Below are 21,142 nucleotides of genomic sequence, written 5' to 3' on the forward strand. Positions count from 1 at the left end.
AGTTTTGGAGGTTGTAGGGTAACATATTAGTTGTTAACTTCTAAGCCGTTTTTTTTTCGATTTTTGAAGACTCAGTTTTAAATACATTTATTGAAAATCACCTGAATTTACCTTGTATAACCCAGGGAAGTATACACAAGAGACCCTGTATTTACAATGATCTAACGCCCAGGGAAGTATACACAAGAGACCCTGTATTTACAATGATCCAACGTCCAGGGAAGCCGTTATGTCTCTGGTGGATAGTTGTCTTATTGGCAAATATCAATGACCACTTTTCTTATTTTTGTCATGATACCATATTTTGATCTTGTTTTAAAGAATCAAGCTACAACGTTATTTTTTTAATATATTTATTATGTACATTTCTCTACTTGTTTGTGACGTCTGTCAGAACAGGTCTAATTTTAAAGACTAAAAATGCTTAATAATGTCTAGGTCTAGATTGGAAAAAGAAAGACAATTACTTTTTCTGTATAATATAACATAATGGCAAACAATGGTTTCCAAATGATAAACCCAAATGATTGAGTGACGGTAGAAGGCATCATTGTCATAGAATGAACACCCACAGATGCCAAACCACATAGACTTATGATCATTGTCATAAGATGAACACCCACAGATGCCAAACCACATAGACTAAGGGAACATACCGCTATATCAATGAAAACTTTATTATATAAAAAAATGAGTAAAATCACATTGACTTTAATAGGTCTAAATATATTAAAGCGTAATTTGAATGACATAAGAAAACTTCATGCATTAATGTCAAACAGTACATGATTGCATTGCCATTGTTATATGCAGCACTTTTTGATTTAAATACACGAATAACATAACCATGATAATCCATTAGCAAAGTTTTTGTAAAAAGTTTTTTTAACAATCTGTACAATGTCGGTTAACCAACGTTTTCATTACGGTATACTATATAAAAATAGCTTATCCTGACTCGACACCAAGCTTACTTTGGCACTATAAAATATATTTAAAGTTAATGATAATATCCTTTGGATGTTATTTGAATTACGGAATGTGTTTAAATGCAATCCATTGTAATTACTTCCAGCAATTTTTACAGTTTTATTGAAAAAGAGAACTTTCACAGCGGAGACGATGTAATTTATTAGAAAGCTTGTCATGTAGATAAGTATTTCATGGTAAGAAAGGTGCTTTCTTCATAAATGCTGTCGACATATAGTTACGAAATATTAACTACTAGATATGTTATAAATAATCTGGCTATTATTGTATTCCATTTAGACACATTAAACTTGTAATTAACAGATAAAAATTAGGTGGTTATTATGTAAAAACATTCTTGGATTATTGCTTTAATTCCTGCTAAATTGGTTTGGCAGTTTTATTAACTTAAAAGTTGACTTAGTTTATGGCATCAACATAATTACATCTTTAGTATATTCAATGGGAAAAGAATTACTGAGGGACGGAAGTACCCTGTAACGTAGAGACGGAAGTACCCTGTAACTTAGGGACGGAAGTACCCTGTAACTTAGGGACGGAAGTATTCTGTAACTTAGGGACGGAAGTACCCTGTTACTTAGGGACGGAAGTACCCTGTTAATTAGGGACGGAAGTACCCTGTAACTTAGGGACGGAAGTACCCTGTAACTTAGGGACGGAAGTACCCTGTAACTTAGGGACGGAAGTACCCTGTTACTTAGGGACGGAAGTACCCTGTAACTTAGGGACGGAAGTACCCTGTTTCTTAGGGACGGAAGTACCCTGTAACTTAGGGACGGAAGTATCCTGTAACTTAGGGACGGAAGTACCCTATTACTTAGGGACGGAAGTACCCTGTTACTTAGGGACGGAAGTACCGTGTAACTTAGGGACGGTAGTACCCTGTAACTAAATATTTCATTGTTTTTTTTCAATTGCCAAACTAGACATTGACAAAATACTGAAATAAAATAATTACTGAAATATTTTCATTTTAAACTTATATTTAAAGCTTCAAAGCTAGATTTTAAAAAGTAATTAGTTATCTTTTATATATTATTCATGCAAAGAACCGTTTTTGTTCAATGACTCAAAATTCGTTCATTAGTATTAGTACTGTTAATGTCATTGTTGAGACATTATGAAACATTTACTGATATTGTTTATTGGCATTAAGTGTATAAATATGAATTATTTGTTAATTTTTCGTATACAACTTGTACTATTAGCTTCTATCTTTCCGTTTTTCTGAAGATTTATGTGCTGATATTTATTTCTCTATCTTAACTGTTATTTCATTGAAACTTGAATCGTTCACAAATAATTTCATGAGGTTTAAAATTTTGTTTATAGGGAATAAAACAGCAGGAAATGAAGTCTTTGACTTTGCATAAAATGTTTAAAACTTTGAATTTGTATTTGTAATAGAGCGGATTACTAGAGAATATTCTGGCGACGTTATCCAATCTAAATGAACGTTACAAACGATGTTGCATTAGAATAGAAAATATAGACTGGCAGTACGAAACGAACTTTAAATGATTTGATAGTAAAGTAGATTAATACAAAGAAAAACACTGCTGATAAATATCCTTGAATATTAAAAACAGAAAATTAGAAAAACACTAAAAACATGGAAAACATTTCTGATAAGACAATGTCCTTGAAGGTTTAAAAAATGTTGCGTATAATTTGTATTCTAAGATCATTAATAGTCCAATATCTGTTGACATCGTCATCCTATTATTCTATTAGTCTGGTAAAACTATAGTAAATTGATGAAAAAGGCAATGAACTGCATTCAAATTATTGTAAATTAAATAAAATACTTAGTAGAAAAACTTACGACACAACAGACTAGAATCTAAATTTTCATTGCTGTAAAACTAACCATAAAGTTCATTTATAAGGGTGAAAAGGGTGAAAACAACCATTGTTTAGTAGCTAAAAAACTAAGGTGAAAAGGGTGAAAACAACCATTGTTTAGTAGCTGTAAAACTAAGGTGAAAAGGGTGAAAACAACCATTGTTTAGTAGCTAAAAAACTAAGGTGAAAAGGGTGAAAACAACCATTGTTTAGTAGCTAAAAAACTAAGGTGAAAAGGGTGAAAACAACCATTGTTTAGTAGCTGTAAAACTAACCATAAAGATCATTTATAAGGGTGAAAAGGGGGAAAACAACCATTGTTTAGTAGCTAAAAAACTAAGGTGAAAAGGGTGAAAACAACCATTGTTTAGTAGCTAAAAAGCTAAGGTGAAAAGGGTGAAAAAAACCATTGTTTAGTAGCTAAAAAACTATGGTGAAAAGGGTGAAAACAACCATTGTTTAGTAGCTGTAAAACTAACCATAAAGATCATTTATAAGGTGAAAACAACCATTGTTTAGTAGCTGTAAAACTAACCATAAAGATCATTTATAAGGTGAAAACAACCATTGTTTAGTAGCTAAAAAAATAAAACGAAACAGTTGACATCCGTACTAGTTAGATTTGAATATAAAGTTAAATTGAAGTCCCAACAAATATATTTTGATCTATATTGTCAATGATTATGCTTGTGATTGTAGACTTTTAGTTTCCGGTGCTTTGACCCCAAGGACTAGGACTCTGGTATTTTAAGACTTTTGTTTTCTAGCAAAGAAACTAAAATGAACCAGGTGAAAAAAATCAATTGGTTAATTCTACGGGTTGTTACTCTAATTCCAGATGATGTTTTGCTTTAAAAAGTCGGGAATCTGACATTTATGCAATCTTAAAACTGAGAATGGAATTTGTTTTGGAATCGAACTGAGTTTGCATGTGTTTTTTTCGTTCTTAGTTTCAATATATTAACCACGCAAGGAATTTTTCAGTTAATGATACTAGTAGTTCTTTCTGTCAAAGATGTTGTTAAGTCTTTTTGTATTGTTGTATGTCGTTTCGTCGTTTTTTTTTTTCAACTCGTTGTCTTTTGATTTTATGAACACCATGGTTTGTTATTGGCATTTTCTGGTTTTTTTACAAAGTGAAATCAATCTATTATTTTTTTTTCGAATAAAGGTAATATAGTAGGTAAGCCTGGAATTTATTCTTCAGGCATGTTCTCCATATTGTAAGGCCAAAGAAGTTCAATAAAAAAAAAATCTAAAACTTTGAGGATGCAATAATTGTATAAAGGTGTACGCTATTTGAACATTTACATTATTGATCATAAAATTGATAAACTTCGTCATAATTCCAATCAATAAATAATAGAGATATAAAGCATGATGTTCAGATACGATGGATAAATTTTATGTTGAATAGTACTTTGTTTTTTTAAAACATTTCCTAATTTTTATTGAAACATGAAAAGAAAGAAAAAAATAATCGTGACAATACATTTTTTATTGAACGTATGGTTGTACCAAACTTCAATATCGGTGAGTTTACCGGTGTATTCGATAACTATCTCGTTAGAATTTGGTTTCAGAGATATGAGCCAAAAACTGCATTTGTGTGTATGAAGATTTTGTTTTATTAAAAATTACAAAAATACTGAACTTTGAGAAAAGAATCAAATTAAACGTTAATACATAAGAAAAGAACGCAAGTTAATGTTTACATTTTTTTTTAAGCTTTTATCAAAATCAGAAAATTATATTTTGCCATTTAACATTTACCGATAAATTTATTATTCATTAAAACATCAATGCGGAAATGTTCAGTGAATGTGTCAGACACAAATATTAACTTTCTGATATTTTTGGGATATCAATTATTTATTTAAAAATATCATTCTATGATTGTTTCCTTTCAAATGTAAATCTGAGCAGTCAGATGTTCATTTATAAAAACCATCTCAATGCGTTAGCACAGACCTGGCTGACATTTTTGACTTTGATTCCCCGATTTTAATTACATTTATGTCTCGGAAATGTAATTTTCGCTATTCTAATGCCATATTATCTGATAACATGCTTGGAGAAGCTGACATGAATCTAATGCCCTAAAATTGACATTAGAATAGATAAAGAAAATCTAGAGGTGAGAAAGCACTATTGAATTAAAGGATTTAATCATGCTGTAATTGAAGATAGCTAGACTCTCAAGTTCCAAGAGCAGGTTTTCTAGAGGTCTTCAATTTATTTTATCGTGATCACATAACATAAGATCGGTAGAACTTTAGTAAATCTTCCCTATTTGTTTAGAAATCAATTCAACTTACTATCTTCAATAAAAACAAGAAATGCACATTTTAGATCGATATCAATGGAAAGGATAAAAGATTAGAGTGCAGTGTATTTTAATCAAATAGAAAACAGATACTTCTCTCGACAAGAGACGGAAAGATTACTTATTCTATATATCTAATTTTTATTTCCAAACTTTAACACCATGAAGATTGAAGATAATAAATATACAAGCCGAAACTATATATCCAAGACAACAACATATTAGAAAAAATCATTAAAACCTAAAACCAAAGACAGGATAAATAGAACACTTCCGTGTTAAAATGTAAAGCGAGAAACACAACTTATGAACGACGAAAACAGGTTGGGAGTGTATCCACTTAATAGAATGCATTCATGTCCATATGTGAAGCAGGTAAAACACGATGAAAACAGAATGGGAATGTGTCCACTTAATAGAACACAAACATGGCGATATTTGTGAAACAGGTAACACGCGTCGAAAACAGGTTGGGAGTGTATCCACTTTATTGAACGCATTCATGGCAATATGTGAAGCAGGTAACACACAATGAAAACAGGATGGGAATGTGTCCACTTAAACAGAACAAATCCATGATGATGGTATTATGTAAAGAAGGTACCAAACGAAAGAACGACGAAAACAGGTTGAGAATGTATCCACTTAAACAATACACATCATTGGTGATATGTGAAGCAGATTACAAAAGTTGAAAAAAGGGTGGGAATATGTCCTCGGAAGCAATACATATCATTGGTGATATGTGAAGCAGATTACAAAAGTTGAAAAAAGGGTGGGAATATGTCCTCGGAAGCAATACACATCATTGGTGATATGTGAAGCAGATTACAAAAGTTGAAAAAAGGGTGGGAATATGTCCTCGGAAGCAATACATATCATTGGTGATATGTGAAGCAGATTACAAAAGTTGAAAAAAGGGTGGGAATATGTCCTCGGAAGCAATACACATCATTGGTGATATGTGAAGCAGATTACAAAAGTTGAAAAAGGGTGGGAATATGTCCTCGGAAGCAATACACATCATTGGTGATATGTGAAGCAGAATACAAAAGTTGAAAAAGGGTGGGAATATGTCCTCGGAAGCAATACACATCATTAGTGATATGTGAAGCAGGTAACTAACATGTAGACGACGAAAACAGAATGGGAATGAAACATGTGCATGTTAATATGTCAGGCAGGTAACAAAGTAATAAACAACTAAAAGAGAGAATGTTCCCACTTAAACAGAACACATCCAACAAACGAGTAAAATAACAAAACTGAGTAGGAATGTGTCCACATCTATAGAACACATCCATGGCGATATGTGAAGCAGAAAACGAACGAGTAAAATAACAAAACTGAGTAGGAATGTGTCCACATCTATAGAACACATCCATGGCGATATGTGAAGCAGAAAACGAACGAGTAAAATAACAAAACTGAGTAGGAATGTGTCCACATCTATAGAACACATCCATGGCGATATGTGAAGCAGAAAACGAACGAGTAAAATAACAAAACTGAGTAGGAATGTGTCCACATCTATAGAACACATCCATGGCGATATGTGAAGCAGAAAACGAACGAGAAAAATAACAAAACTGAGTAGGAATGTGTCCACATCTATAGAACACATCCATGGCGATATGTGAAGCAGATAACAAACGAGTTAAATAACAAAACTGAGTAGGAATGTGTCCACATCTATAGAACACATCCATGGCGATATGTGAAGCAGATAACAAACGAGTAAAATAACAAAACTGAGTAGGAATATGTCCACATCTATAGAACACATCCATGGCGATATGTGAAGCAGATAACAAACGAGTTAAATAACAAAACTGAGTAGGAATATGTCCACATCTATAGAACACATCCATGGCGATATGTGAAGCAGATAACAAACGAGTTAAATAACAAAACTGAGTAGGAATGTGTCCACATCTATAGAACACATCAGTGGCGATATGTGAAGCAGATAACAAACGAGTTAAATAACAAAACTGAGTAGGAATGTGTCCGCATCTATAGAACACATCCATGGCGATATGTGAAGCAGATAACAAACGAGAAAAATAACAAAACTGAGTAGGAATGTGTCCACATGTATAGAACACATCAGTGGCGATATGTGAAGCAGATAACAAACGAGAAAAATAACAGAACTTAGTAGGAATGTGTCCACATCTATAGAACACATCAGTGGTATATTTGAAGCAGATAACAAACGAGTTAAATAATAAAACTGAGTAGGAATGTGTCCATATCTATAGAACACATCAGTGGCGATATGTGAAGCAGATAACAAACGAGTTAAATAACAAAACTGAGTAGGAATGTGTCCACATCTATAGAACACATCAGTGGTATATGTGAAGCAGATAACAAACGAGTTAAATAACAAAACTGAGTGGAATGTGTCCACATCTATAGAACACATCATTTGCGATATGTGAAGCAGATAACAAACGAGAAAAATAACAAAACTGAGTAGGGGTGTGTCCACATCTATAGAATACATCAGTGGTATATGTGAAGCAGATAACAAACGAGTTCATAATACAGATATAGAACGAGGTCTGGACTCTGTCTGACCATCAGAACATACTAGTTAACATTTTTGTATAGGTTGTAGACGAATCATTGAACGCTAATAGTCATACTACTGAACTTAACAAATTATTTGACTTAGAGGTTTCAATAGACTCAGTCGTTATAATTTACAACTTGAAATTGAAGAAAAATTTCAGTAGCCAATTTATTATTCGGTCCAGCTCTGAGGTCTTTTTTATTTGCATTACTTATTCAGTCTCAACTGAACATAATTGTAAAATCCAGTTATAGAAGTAAAGCAATAGATTTGCTTATTTTGAGCTACAGTAATATCCGTTTGCCGCCATATTCGTGATCAACATGCTCAAATGCCTTTGTAAATCAACAAATTGAACTTTCTAAATAAACTCGTATGAAATTTTCTGAGCAAAAATGTAGGAAGCTAAATAATGTATAAATACATAAAAAAGCAATATTATCAAAGGGTTGTCACAACGTTAAAACCTTTAATATTACAGATAGCTTCTATTCCCTTTTATCAAAATTTTCATTGATGTATATGAAACATATATATTTCCATTGAATAATGTATCCAATGCTCATGTGTACATCAATTTTTTATTTAGCAGTTTGTTCTGAGTTTTTGTTGCTGTTTGTTTATGTATTAATGCTATATCTGATTAATGTCTTGAAAAACGATAAATCTAACCAGAAATGAAGTTTATTTTCATTTTATTATAATATAATATGATCGCAAACCAGATAAAATTCTATAATAGCATCATTATTTAGTTTCTACAGTTGTTGAAATAGTATCATTTTTTAAAATTTAGAAGTACATTATATTTATGGATTTCGTTCATGCTGAAGACGAAATCGAGTTATAACAAAAAGGTCGAAAGTATTTTTCGGGTGCAGAATACATAAAATTCAATATGACTAATATATATGTAGATTTTGTGAATTGTAATTATCTATGGCTATAAGGTCGGACTTCTCCTACACTTAAAATGTCATATAACTTTATATCAATTGGTCAATCCGTGCAGCGGTCATCTTATGTGGTCAAATCATTTGTTTTTCACTGTCAGTTATATATAGATTTCCACTAGTAGGATTGACATTTTTCGAATACTGCTGATAGGTTTTTTTTTATCTTTGGATATATCAGTAAAACCCAGGTCAACTAGAAATAAAGATAATTGGTAAGATTTTGGATACGATTGAAATGTACATCTGCGTATCTGTCAAAAAGCATTCACACATGCAGAGTAATTATTTTTTTCTCATAATATAATACAACAGTGTCCATCGCTTAGAGATTGCATATAAAAACCAATTCTTATTTATGATGATAGATCTGTGGTGATTTGTTCTGTCAATGAGAACGTTTTGAGATCCTTTCAATGCAGTGTAGGTAGATTGGAATTTATGGCGGGAATTCAGTAGGGACAATCAAAGATGCATCTTGATTTGTTTCATCATCTGGTAAAAAGTTTAAGGCATATCTTCATTTATTGTTCACTTATTTAACGCATGAAGAAACATGTATGCTAAACACGAATTTTAATAGTTTATTTCATTGTAACAGTCCGCTGCTGTAGTGCATAAAAGGCACAGGCTCATCTTGACCTACACAGCAGTGAAATGTATAATGTACTCTGAACCCATTTATGTCTGGACTTTAGAAGCTTTCTAACGAAATGACTCTTTGTCGATTAAATGCAACATGCAAGTAGAAAGATCATATATCAAAATGTCCAGATATAGGTTAAAAGATATGTTAATCGAATACACCATGGAAAGTGAGGCACGACTTGTCTCATGACAACAGGTTCTGGTGATGACAATTTGAAATAATTTTTGAAAGCTGAAATCTTAATTTTAAGACCAAGTCCAAACAGATTTTCTTTTAAACGGCAAGAGACCGAACTGATGAGTTTATGTACAAAACACAAGAAACTCCACTTAACGAGATCTTAATAGTAAAATCGCTGTATCTAATTTACTGAAAGGGTAATTGATAAGGAATTAGAGAAAGTTTATATACAAAGAGTCATATTTTACCTGATTGACAGACAATATTGTCCGAAATTTACAAAAATGAGCAGATCTACACAGCCGACAAAACATTCTAGAGAAAACTTTAAAATCGAATACGAACCCAACAGCTCAAAGCTAAAAGCAGGCGTTTTTTTTAAAGGCCACTTCTCATTAAATAGTTTCTTAGTATATTATAATAACAATCACTGTCACTGAGTTTCAAATACACATTCTCATTTAGTCCATCTTAACAAAGAATTATGTAATGCAGTAGTTCAGGAATATTTTCTTGAGTAGTATACTGGTTGAACACCAGGAGAACATTTGTAAAGAAAGCATATACAACCACGTTCTTAAAATTATCACACAAATATCAAAGTAGATATGCAACCAGTGAAGACGTTCTTAAAATTAGCACACAACTATCAAAGTACATATACACAACACTTAGTTTTCATGTATAGAATACTTGCTGATTTCGCTGCAACTTTTTCGCACAAATAATATTTGAGATTAAGTTCTGGCTCGGATTTTTATTTGGCACCTGTTGTAACGTCATTAGTTATTGTTAACGTTAAAGAATGTGCAGCCTCACTTATGATGGCATGACTGTTAGCTTATATGCAATCCAGTTTGCGATGACCATGACGTTCATTGTAACAGATTTAGAACGTTATTGAATGAACTATTTTTAAATGAACTTCAACTTTTTGCGGACGAAAAATGTATACAGGGGGATAATTGTGAGGCAGGTTTGCAGTTTATGTCATAATTTGCAGAATGTGTCATGTTATAGTTATTAAAATCTTGATTATAATTTAGATAGGAAAAAACTATAAAAGAAAATGTGGAATGAACCAAAAATTGTCTTACATGGAACATTTTGTAATTTAGTTGTCCTATGCCTTAAGACTAAGCTCGTCGGGTGTTTCGATTATATGTTGTGTTGAGAAGTAATAAAATTGATATTCAAGACACATTGAATGCATGGTTATTTTTTTCCGTAGTGAATCTAAAAAATGTTCTTCAGAACACAATTTTATTGAGAAAACTGCTAATGGACGACGAATTATACTTTTAACGTCACAAACGTTGAATAATTCCAATTATTTATACTATTTATACAATTTCACTACCCTTATATCATACTTGCATCACTTTTGCATATATATATATATATATATAGTTTCCCCTTACTGAATGGAAATTGAAACATTTGCCACTAAACGTTAACGCAAATAACAACCAAACAATTAAAGGAGATTGCATTAATTGACAGCACATTTGTAAAAAAAAAATACACTTTAAGTGAAAATATTTTTAACGTGAAATGTCTTTCCATTTGTTTTTATTTTATTTACATTGTTAGTCAAATGATTAGAGAAAAGGAAATTCATTTCAAAACCTTAATGTTTCATTATTGAATTATTTATGGTGTAAATTGAAATTTTAACGAAACTTTAGGAGAATCTAATTTAGAATCATCAGGCTAGTTTACCGAACACATTTACATAATGAATGAAATGTACGAAAACTGTCAATCATAAGATTCATTCAATATAGCAGTTTATTATCACCATTCATATTTGATTACAGTTAGTTTTAATTTGACGGAAAAATGTCCTTTTGCATAATGAAGGGGAAATAATAAAGTTATATAAACTGTTGAAGAATTATATAAGTTTGTTAAAAAAGAAAATAAAGATATTTCCAGTTGTAAACCACCTACAAACGTTCAACTGGAGTGTCATTCTTTTTGTTGATGTAAATATAAAAAAGTGCACATGACCTTGATGATGGTCATTGGATGCAATTAATTTGCCTTGGAATACGTTAACCTTTGTATTGGTTAATAGAAGGTGTAATCTCTCCACGAAGGAAACACGAAGGATCGATTTAATTGATCTACTTTAAAAGTCATATGTATTGGCGCTAAATATTATATACATCTTGTATTTTAAATGGCTATATTGATTTACAAATTAAAAATTGTACATTATTAGATTGGTAAATATACAAGTTTGTTTTCCTCAATTTTTTTCATAAGTTTGGACTCCTGAAAATGAGCATGGCTTTACAACAAGAAAAAAAAACGCATATAGGATAAGGCTTATAGTCCTGCACGTCAGACGTCCGTTTCGTATGAAAAGGTTCATCAGTGACGCTAGAATCAACAAGAATGTGTCCAAAGTACACAGATGCCCCACTGGCACTATCATTTTCCATGTTCCATGGACCGTGAAATTGGGTCAAAAATCTAATTTGGCTTTAAAATTAAAAAGGTCATAGTCATAAGCATCAAGTGTACTAAGTTTCAAGTGGATTGGATTTCATCTTCATCAAAAACAACCTTGACCAAAACCTTAACCTGAAACTCCCATTTTCATTTTCTATGTTCAGTGGACCGTAAAATTGGGGTCAAAAGTCTAATTTGGATTTAAAATTAGAAAAATCATATCATAAGCAACAAGTGTACAAAGTTTCAAGTTGATTGGACTTCAGCTTCATCAAATACTACCTTGACCAAAAACTTTAACCTGCGGACGAACGGACGGACGGACGGACGGACGGACGGACGGACGAACAAACGAACGAACGAACGGAGCCACAGAACAGAAAACATAATGCCCCTCTACTATCGTGGGTGGGGCATAAAAAAACGCCAAATAAATTCGAAGATGAAGAGGACCAAAAATTCCTAAAGGTTTTACCAAATGCAGCTCAGGTAATCTGGATAATGTTTTTAATATAATTTATGAGATTGGTTAGTACTTGCTTAACGTCTAAACGACATACAATAGGATAGGAGTAAATGGAATTGCAATTATAAAAGTATATGCGATACTTTCACAAAGATTATGAATTTACCGAGAACGGGACCATTGTGCCTTTGTAGATGACACTTTTCTATCAATATTGTTATAAAACTATTCTTCAAGGGGAAGTAAACAGTGTGATATAAGGCAGTACAAAGATATTTTTATGTTAGATTACAATCAAGCGTACATGTTCCATGTAATTGGCTATTTTTACAAGTATTTCATCCTATAAAATGTACTTGAAAACTAATCTCCATCGACTAATGACTATATCTTTTATTAGTTAACATCTGTCGATATAAGTTCTAAGTTGATATGGAAATAAGGACGTGTGCTCTTTACATGTTGTCAATGATACTACGAAAGGTTTTTAATGTTTTATTAACTAATTTCTTGTTTCCTGTTGACTTCTGACCATGACCTTAGTGTTTTATCGATAAAAAAATAATGTGTTACCTTTCAATATTGTAAGAACACTTGATCTTTTCATTAAGGAGAATAGGAAATATCAGTTCAATATAGTATTTCTATCTAGCATTTCTTAAGATGGCGGAATATAGCGATTAGAGATCCCGTCCCTCCGTCCGTCTGTTCGTTCGTTCGCTTGCTCGTTGTCCCTCGGTCCCTCAACCTTAAAATTCCAATTGCTACGTAACCACGTGACATATATATATGAAAATGTCAATAACTCTTACTCTTATTTTGTTCTTTTTGTTCATATTATTTCACCGAAATCGAAACCATCGTTAAGTTTACTTTTGTGTGTATTTGATACGAATTTCGACATACACTTGTACATGTATATGCACACTATTCTATACATGTGTATCCGATTATTATACACCCATAATTTTAATCCAAAGAAACATTATCAGAATCACTACCATTTAGATTTGTATTTCATTGTCCCATTCAGTTGTGTTTATTCTTAAACTTTGGTGGGGTTTCCATTACCAAGACAAGGACTTTACAAATAGCGGAGTACCATTTCGTATAGCCTCTAGTTTTTTCTAGGACTTTTTTTTTGTGCTTATAGAATGAATAATTGTTTCATCGTTTTGAGTATGACTGCTCAGAGGTGATTTAATTCTGGTTTACATGCAACCTCTCTCGTCTCAAGACTTTCTAAGTGAAATTACCATTCAAAGTAAAATTGATAATGTAACTCTTTAAAATTGATACAAGTTATTTTTGAAATCCAACGCACACTCCTTGTAAAACGACGGTTTTCAATTACAGAAAATGCAAATTGAAGCACTCAAATATGTAGAACAAAGCTTCATTAGAATAAATTGAAATACATTATTGAGTAATAATAGTGAAATAAGATATAAAAAACATTTGAAAACGAAACTATCTTTTTTAAAAACAATTCTAAACACATCGATATTAATGTTTCAATTTATTCCACATAATGTATAATTAATATAATTAAATTGGCATTAGACAACTGTGTAACGCAAACAGACTTTGAATCATATCGTTGAATTGGATTGTCAGTTGGGCTGTGTTTCAAGTCATTCAACTATAATCCAAACCTCCAATCAAATGTATTGTGGTTTTCTTTAATTTTTATTAAAATAGTGGCAAAGTCTTGAAGCAATAAAACAGCATAGGCGGAATTGATTTAGCGCGAGAGGCTGTTAATCTAAGAATTAGTTCAAATATAGCCGACAAGTGTATTAAAAAGTAATCGAGGTATGATAGCCATAGGTCAACAGATGCGGGAAAACATCTGTTTTTATTATGATGACCACGATATTACATTCTTGTGAGAGATGTGGATTTATATCATTCGAGTAGAAATAAAAAAAAACTCATTTAAATATTACTTTAAACACAATTAATATATTTCATGTTGTGTTGATAAACCATTTAAACTCGACATATACATTTTCTATTGTTGTCTATTACAAAGATGGCCATATAAGACTTAAGGTCTTTTTATGAAAGAAAAAAAACAATCATAAGAACCCTAAATTCAAGTCGATTCGTTATAAGGAACATAGTTTTTACTATCAACTTTCCTGCAGACCAAAGCAAAAAAATCACTATGAAAAACAATCATAAGAATCTGAATTCACAACGACCCGTTATTAGGAATATACTTTTTACTACTGACTGTCTGGCAATTGAATACAAAAGCAAAAAAACTCACATTAAGGTATTCTATAAAAATATAAAAACAGTCATACGAAACCTAAATCATGAACGATTCGTTAAGGAAATATAGTTTTTACTACAGACTCTTATTGCAATTGAATACAAAAACAGAACATTCTGCGGTTTTATGAAATCATCACAGCCAGACAACGCGACTGTTATTTTAACCAAACTTTTATTATTACGAAGCAACTGTTTATCTTAGATTGTTTTGTTTGATGTAATAGTTTTATGTACTTTAAATCGTAATGTTTTGTGAAACTAGTCAAAACTCCTTGCGTCTTTATAAGTAAATGCACAGAAATTAATTTTCTCAATCGCTATCAGAAGCATTTCGTCTTTATCATAGGCAGGCGCATTAAACAGATGAAACCTAACAGTTGCAGCTGTGTGCACTGGGCAATTGTAGCGCGAAAGATAAATGGTATTTTCTAAAAAAAATCTTCACCCATATTTTTCATCTAGATACTTACTATCACTTTGTTTTTAATATGTATTTGATTTTAAGAGGTCAAACCGAAAACAATGTCAATATATGGTAATTTCTTACTTGAGTTTACGTCTCGGTAAGATTTTACTTTTAATAAGTAGTATTAATACTATGTTAAACATATATTTGACATTGCATGACTGAATAAATAGAATTTCTTTCAAATTAAGTTCAGTTTTTGTTCTTTATGGTAGATTTGTCTTAAGTAGTATGATAATGACCTTTCAGTATCCTTATTCATAAAAAAGGTCCGTCAAATCGTATTAAAGATTTCACTTAATTTATGAATATAATAAATATAAATATGTGTTTACCAGTAATTTTTGTGAGTTGCAGATGTTGTTTTTCATTCAATACTCAGTTATTGTTTGTTCATAAGATTTTCTAAAAGTAGATGTTTTTTAGTAATAGTAAGATATATGTTGTCAAGTACTGCATTTACTAGTTCCAATATAATTCAAAATAGTTTGTCACTTACTTGTATAATAATAAATATTTGGTATGCTGATACCTTGTTAAATATAAACAATAATCTCTATAAAAACGAGAACAACTTGAGATTTACAAGTCACAATTATTTAGGAGCCATACAAAAAAAAATCCTATTTACATCAAGTTACGATGTAATATAAAGGTATGATTATTTGTTTTTATTTGATAATTGTGCTTTACAAAGTTGTGTATCCCATTCTAAAATTAAAAAGTAATTAGATCAAATTTGATAAAAAAAGAAAAAGCTGTAACTTACCTTGACTAAACTAATTTGAAGCTATCCTAAGTTTTAATTCAACAGACGACAACATTTCACGTGCAGCAATTATCTGCTGCTACCTGTCGGAAAGTAAACATCTCCGTTTCTGTAGCAAGTTGTCTTTGATATTGATTCGTAGTAGATAATAAGTCCCACCTAACACAGCGAGAGCTACATGCTAAAGTTTTCACTCGAGTTGTTCTCAATTCCCAATGAAGACCTCATCAATATGTTAGTTGTATGAACTAGAGGCCGATTAATGATATCGAGTGTAAAACAAATAATAGATACTGGGTGATGCACATTACGATCTGTATAATATGTAACAGTCTGCAAAACAAAAACGAAGAAGAAAAAAATATCATAAATAGGCTTCATTTATTTTTACGACATTAAGATTGACGACCTTTCTAAGGGTAATACATTAAATTTAGGTAAATATACAACTGTATTATTGAATAATTGAGAATAATAATGTTGAAACTAATTATATGTAATGTTTTGAAAATATAATAAACTAGTTTGGGTTAATAGCAATTAAATTCATCGTCAACCAAGTGTATTTTTTTCTTTTTCATTTTATTTTGGAAAATGTCAGTAAAAATACAACTGCCAGAATCTAATGGGCAGCCATTTCAATCATGCCAAATGGTTCAAAGTGTTTAATCTTGAATATTATTCCACAGAGAGTTGGAATTATACCAGCAATAATTAATCAAAATCAACCTCATTCAAATTATGACAGGAAAATTGTTAATGATAAATGTAAAGGGGAAATTGGAACTGCTTTTATTAAACTAAATTTTAGGTTAATAATGCTTTTATTTTTAGCTCATCGGACCGGAAGTGTCAAGTGAGCTATTTTAATAACTTAGTGTTCGGGGTCTGTTGACGTTTACAAAAGTGTTTTTCTGACTATTATGAAAGAACATTTTTTACTTTTATGAATATATCGTCGTGTCATATGTTTTCGTATGTCATATGTTTTCGTATCAACCACATTTCGTCGGTTTCGGCTGCATACGCGTACATTGTGGCGTGTTTTTCGGTTTCTATATTTAGAACAACAACACCACTACAACTTGACATATTTAAAACATATTCAACGTCGCTTTTTAAAGACGTTAGAACAAATTAAATAAAACTGACCTATTTAGCCATTTTTATTTAATGTCAAAAATATGCATCACTAGAATAACTATAGAAAAAAATTCTGAAGGGTTAAAATAAAGTCCAGATATGATTTTTGCAAGTCAGATACCGGATCTTCAAGACATATGACTGTCATGTGTTTTTTGGACCGTTTTAATTACAAACCAGCGAGTTAAAATTAGTAGGGTTCTTATATAAAATGGTTGTTCAAAATCTAATTATTCAATATTTCATTTATAATTTTTTTGTATACATCCTTGATTCATGAAGATGAAACCGTCTTGACTTTTTATATTTAATCCCAAATTTTGAAAACTGCATTTTATTTTAGAAAAAATAATGTATTTTGTACAAACCAGGTGCCAATCTGAAATTAATCAAAATCTTAAAATTTCAGCACACAATTTACCAACCTAAAACTATTTACTAGTAATGTTTAGTACTGAAAAGTATTTATTTACTTTTTTTTATGATTCAAGCGATCATTAGAGCCACGACTTTAGAAAATATTAATTTTCGGATTTTGTAGTCATTTCCTGTCCGTGTACTGATCCAATTTTTATTTCATACGAAAACATATGACGCCGTTTTTTTGACATACAAAAATTGCAAAGTAATCGGAAACAGTAAAAAATCGTAGTAAGCATTGAAAAAAAATCTAGATACCTTAAATCAATCTACAGGACATGCTTTTTAAATTTGAGTAAACACCGGAATAAAAACTCAACAGTGAAAACTGTAAGCAGTGAAAATTGTTATTAGTACGAAAACACATTACACGATGATACATATGATAATTTTTTTATGATGTTTTACATAAAACTGTCATAACTTCGAAAACCTAAAATGATCAACATGACCATATCTACAAATACGTCAATATGAGAAAATCTAGTTGTAAGACAACATAGTCGAAATCATCACTGAGGTAATTTAAAACATAACGTCAATTGTCAGCCAATTACTATAAGGAACTGCTGACGATTTTTTGCCAATTTTGTTTCTCTAACGATGAATTTTACCGTTTTATGCATTTTTTTTAGGAAAAAGGGGGGGGGGGGGGGATTTTAGTTGATCTAGAAAAAAAATGTAGACGGCAAAAATAAACATCAAGACAAATAGGAGAACATAGCACACAATCTCAGTTGACATTTTATAGGAGTTATTGACCTTAACTCGATTCCCCCTTTATTGTGATATTTTGGGCAACAACTATAGTAGGTAGATAGCAAATGTAAGTTATAGTTGAAAATGCGTGTAGATCTTTTATATAGATGGCTACAGATTTTTCTTGTTTTAATTTCAATGAAATCAGATCAAATTACTAAAACAGAAAAAAAGGGAAGAAGAAATAATTTCCTATAACAAACTAAATACTATTTATTATAAATCGAAACTTAATTGATTTAGTAGATTCATTTCTGAAACAAGGATAAAAGGAAAGATATATGTGTGAAGTTTCTTTTTTTTATGTTATGTAGAACAACCACAGAATACATCAATGAAGTTTTGATATGAGATGATATATAGCGTACAAAAAAACGTTATGAGCCTCTTAGTTGATGCGAATCATATATAAATAATCGTATATTATCTTTTTTTGTATGTTTTAAATAGTTCATAATCAGGTCTAATTAACATTGCAACATATAAATGTAAAGTATCTTAATTTTTATGTACAACAAAATATATACGACCTGACAGTAGTAGGACAAGCTATAAAGATACACCTCCATGAATGAAGTTTTATTACGTAATGTAAGTGGTCTACTCAGCATCATAACTTTTGTTTTTGTCATTTATCTTTAACCTCATTGCAAAGATCATATTTTAATGATCTAGTTTTTATAATATCTTATATCACGTGGTTATAAAAGCGTGCCATGATGCAATAGAAACACCTTATTAGTCATTTACATCTGAGCCCCTGTTTCTCATATCTTTTTTTAAATTTTAATAGCATCTAGCTCCAAGCACAAACCAACCGTCGGAAGTACTGTAACACTGCACGCCGTGGCGTGGTGCGAAAATATATAAAATGCTCTGTGCAATTCAGCTTCCAATAAAATGCAGTTGTTTAAAAAAAAAAAAAAAAAAAAAAGAGTCCCGGATCCAATACAACTAACCTTGAATCTATAGCAGGGCCAATACAGAAACAGCCAGTTCATTACACTTTGATTAAAGGACTTGAATCTATAGCAGGGCCAATACAGAAACAGCCAGTTCATTACACTTTTATTAAAGGATTTATATTCTTCATTTAAACTAAACAACTTATTTTGAAGTTGAAGAAGATACTAAAATTCGTATCTGAACTCGTCTTTTCGCATTCACGATTAATCGGCAGTCGTAATCGCAACGGTTGAGCAATGTTTCCGTTTCAAGTCGTTACAAAACACCGAAAGTCCCGTATAAGCCCATGGGAAAATACGGTGTTCAATACGACATTTTCAGTATTGGACTCCGTATTGGCCCTGTCCGAAAACCAATTTTAACTCCGAATTAATATCAGTAGGACAATGTCACCGTTATTGCGCAGGCTGATTTATCCGTATTATGGCTGATTTTCTCATACCATTTAATGGATGAAATGTTGTACACTTTTTTCTATGTATTTCATAGGCTATATAATTTAAGAATGCACCAAACAGTCAAAATATCGCAGTAAACACAATAAGAACCGCTAAAATAAAAATAATAATACCACCTTCGTTAGTCCAAAACGCTTTTCTGTATTTAGCTTAAACAGGAACGCTAAAATACAAACATTTGAAAGCTCAGCTTTTAATTTCATCAATGGAGGCCATTTGATGACATTCAGTTGGCACTGTTGCTTTTTGTCATTGGTACTCCGGTGGATAGTTGTCTCAGTGACAATCATACCACATCCTTGTATATAGCTTTAAATCCATAACTTAAATGCATCAGAGAATTAGTAATTTACTGATTGGTATGCTATTCTCAATTGCGTGTGAAATGATTTCCTTTATTGATTCTGATTTTTATTGTTGTTTCAAAAACAATTGTATGGTCTAATGCTTAAGCTTTACATGATTATACATTTCAATTTTTATTGCAAAACATGGAAAGACACTTTTCCTAGAAATTGAAAGGTCAAATATTATCGTTTTTCTGTGAGTTTTGTATAAATAGTTGTGACGATATGTAAAAAACCGAATGCTGTTTACGCTTTTGAAAAATTTAATATTCAAAATTTTAACTTTTTATTATAACGTAACAGTTTTTTTTTATTTGTCTCGAGACAAAGGTATTACTATCCAGCAGAGGCTTCGATTTCAACTCTATGAACACATCTTTATAAATTATCATATTTCACAAGGTAGAAGACCTGGATGTTGCATACCTTGTATGCAAATACTTTATGTTACGACGTTGCTGTCTGTCATATTTGAAATTCCTTGACCTCATGTTCATGGTTCAGTGGCTGCTTGGAAACACATTTCGTTTTTGTCTGTGCATTTGTCACTTATTATGAGTAAGATGATACGTTCCTTAACGTCTCAATGTCCCTGAGAAACGGTTCACCTGACCTAGACCTCATTTCATTTATCAGTGACATGGTTGACATTACATGATTAGGTCCGTTTTTCAGATACACTTAGCAATAGGTCAACTATATGTGGTGTATAGAATGATTCTAAGGGTGAATCTGGCAGTTTAAATGTGACCTTGATGCGTTTGTCATGGTTCAATGAATAATGGTAAGTTTTTGTGTTATGATCGGTTTGTCAAGTAATATTTAAAAAAAAGTAGAACTATTATATGTGGTGTTTGAAATGACTGTAAGGATGACATGACCTTCACCTCTCTTTCGTGGTTTGTTGTTCAATGTTAAATGTTTGGGGTTTGGTCGTTTTTCCAGCACTATAAGCAAAAGGTCAACTTTATTTGGTGTATTGAATGATTGTTAAATGTTCATGTCTGTTGGTCAGGGGTTATCTGAACTTGACCTCATTTTCATGGATCTTTAAAAAACAAACTTTATGTGATTTAGTCGA

The 21,142-nt window shown here is 31.5% G+C and overlaps 2 protein-coding genes across 5 annotated transcripts in view; one reads left to right on the plus strand and one right to left on the minus strand.

Annotated features, from left to right (window-relative positions):
• Positions 1-16,259, minus strand: part of LOC134720793 (probable G-protein coupled receptor B0563.6) — a 44,739-nt gene extending 28,480 nt beyond the window's left edge. The window contains exon 1 of the mRNA XM_063583303.1: positions 15,969-16,259. The gene's annotated coding sequence lies outside the window, so the exon portion shown is untranslated. The remainder of the gene's footprint in view (positions 1-15,968) is intronic.
• LOC134720791 (alpha-2-macroglobulin-like protein 1) overlaps positions 1-21,142 on the plus strand; it is a 300,001-nt gene that overhangs the window by 203,372 nt on the left and 75,487 nt on the right. The gene's annotated exons all lie outside the window — the stretch shown is intronic.

The sequence above is a fragment of the Mytilus trossulus genome, chromosome 6 (genome assembly GCF_036588685.1).
Source record: "Mytilus trossulus isolate FHL-02 chromosome 6, PNRI_Mtr1.1.1.hap1, whole genome shotgun sequence".
NCBI lineage: Eukaryota > Metazoa > Mollusca > Bivalvia > Mytilida > Mytilidae > Mytilus > Mytilus trossulus.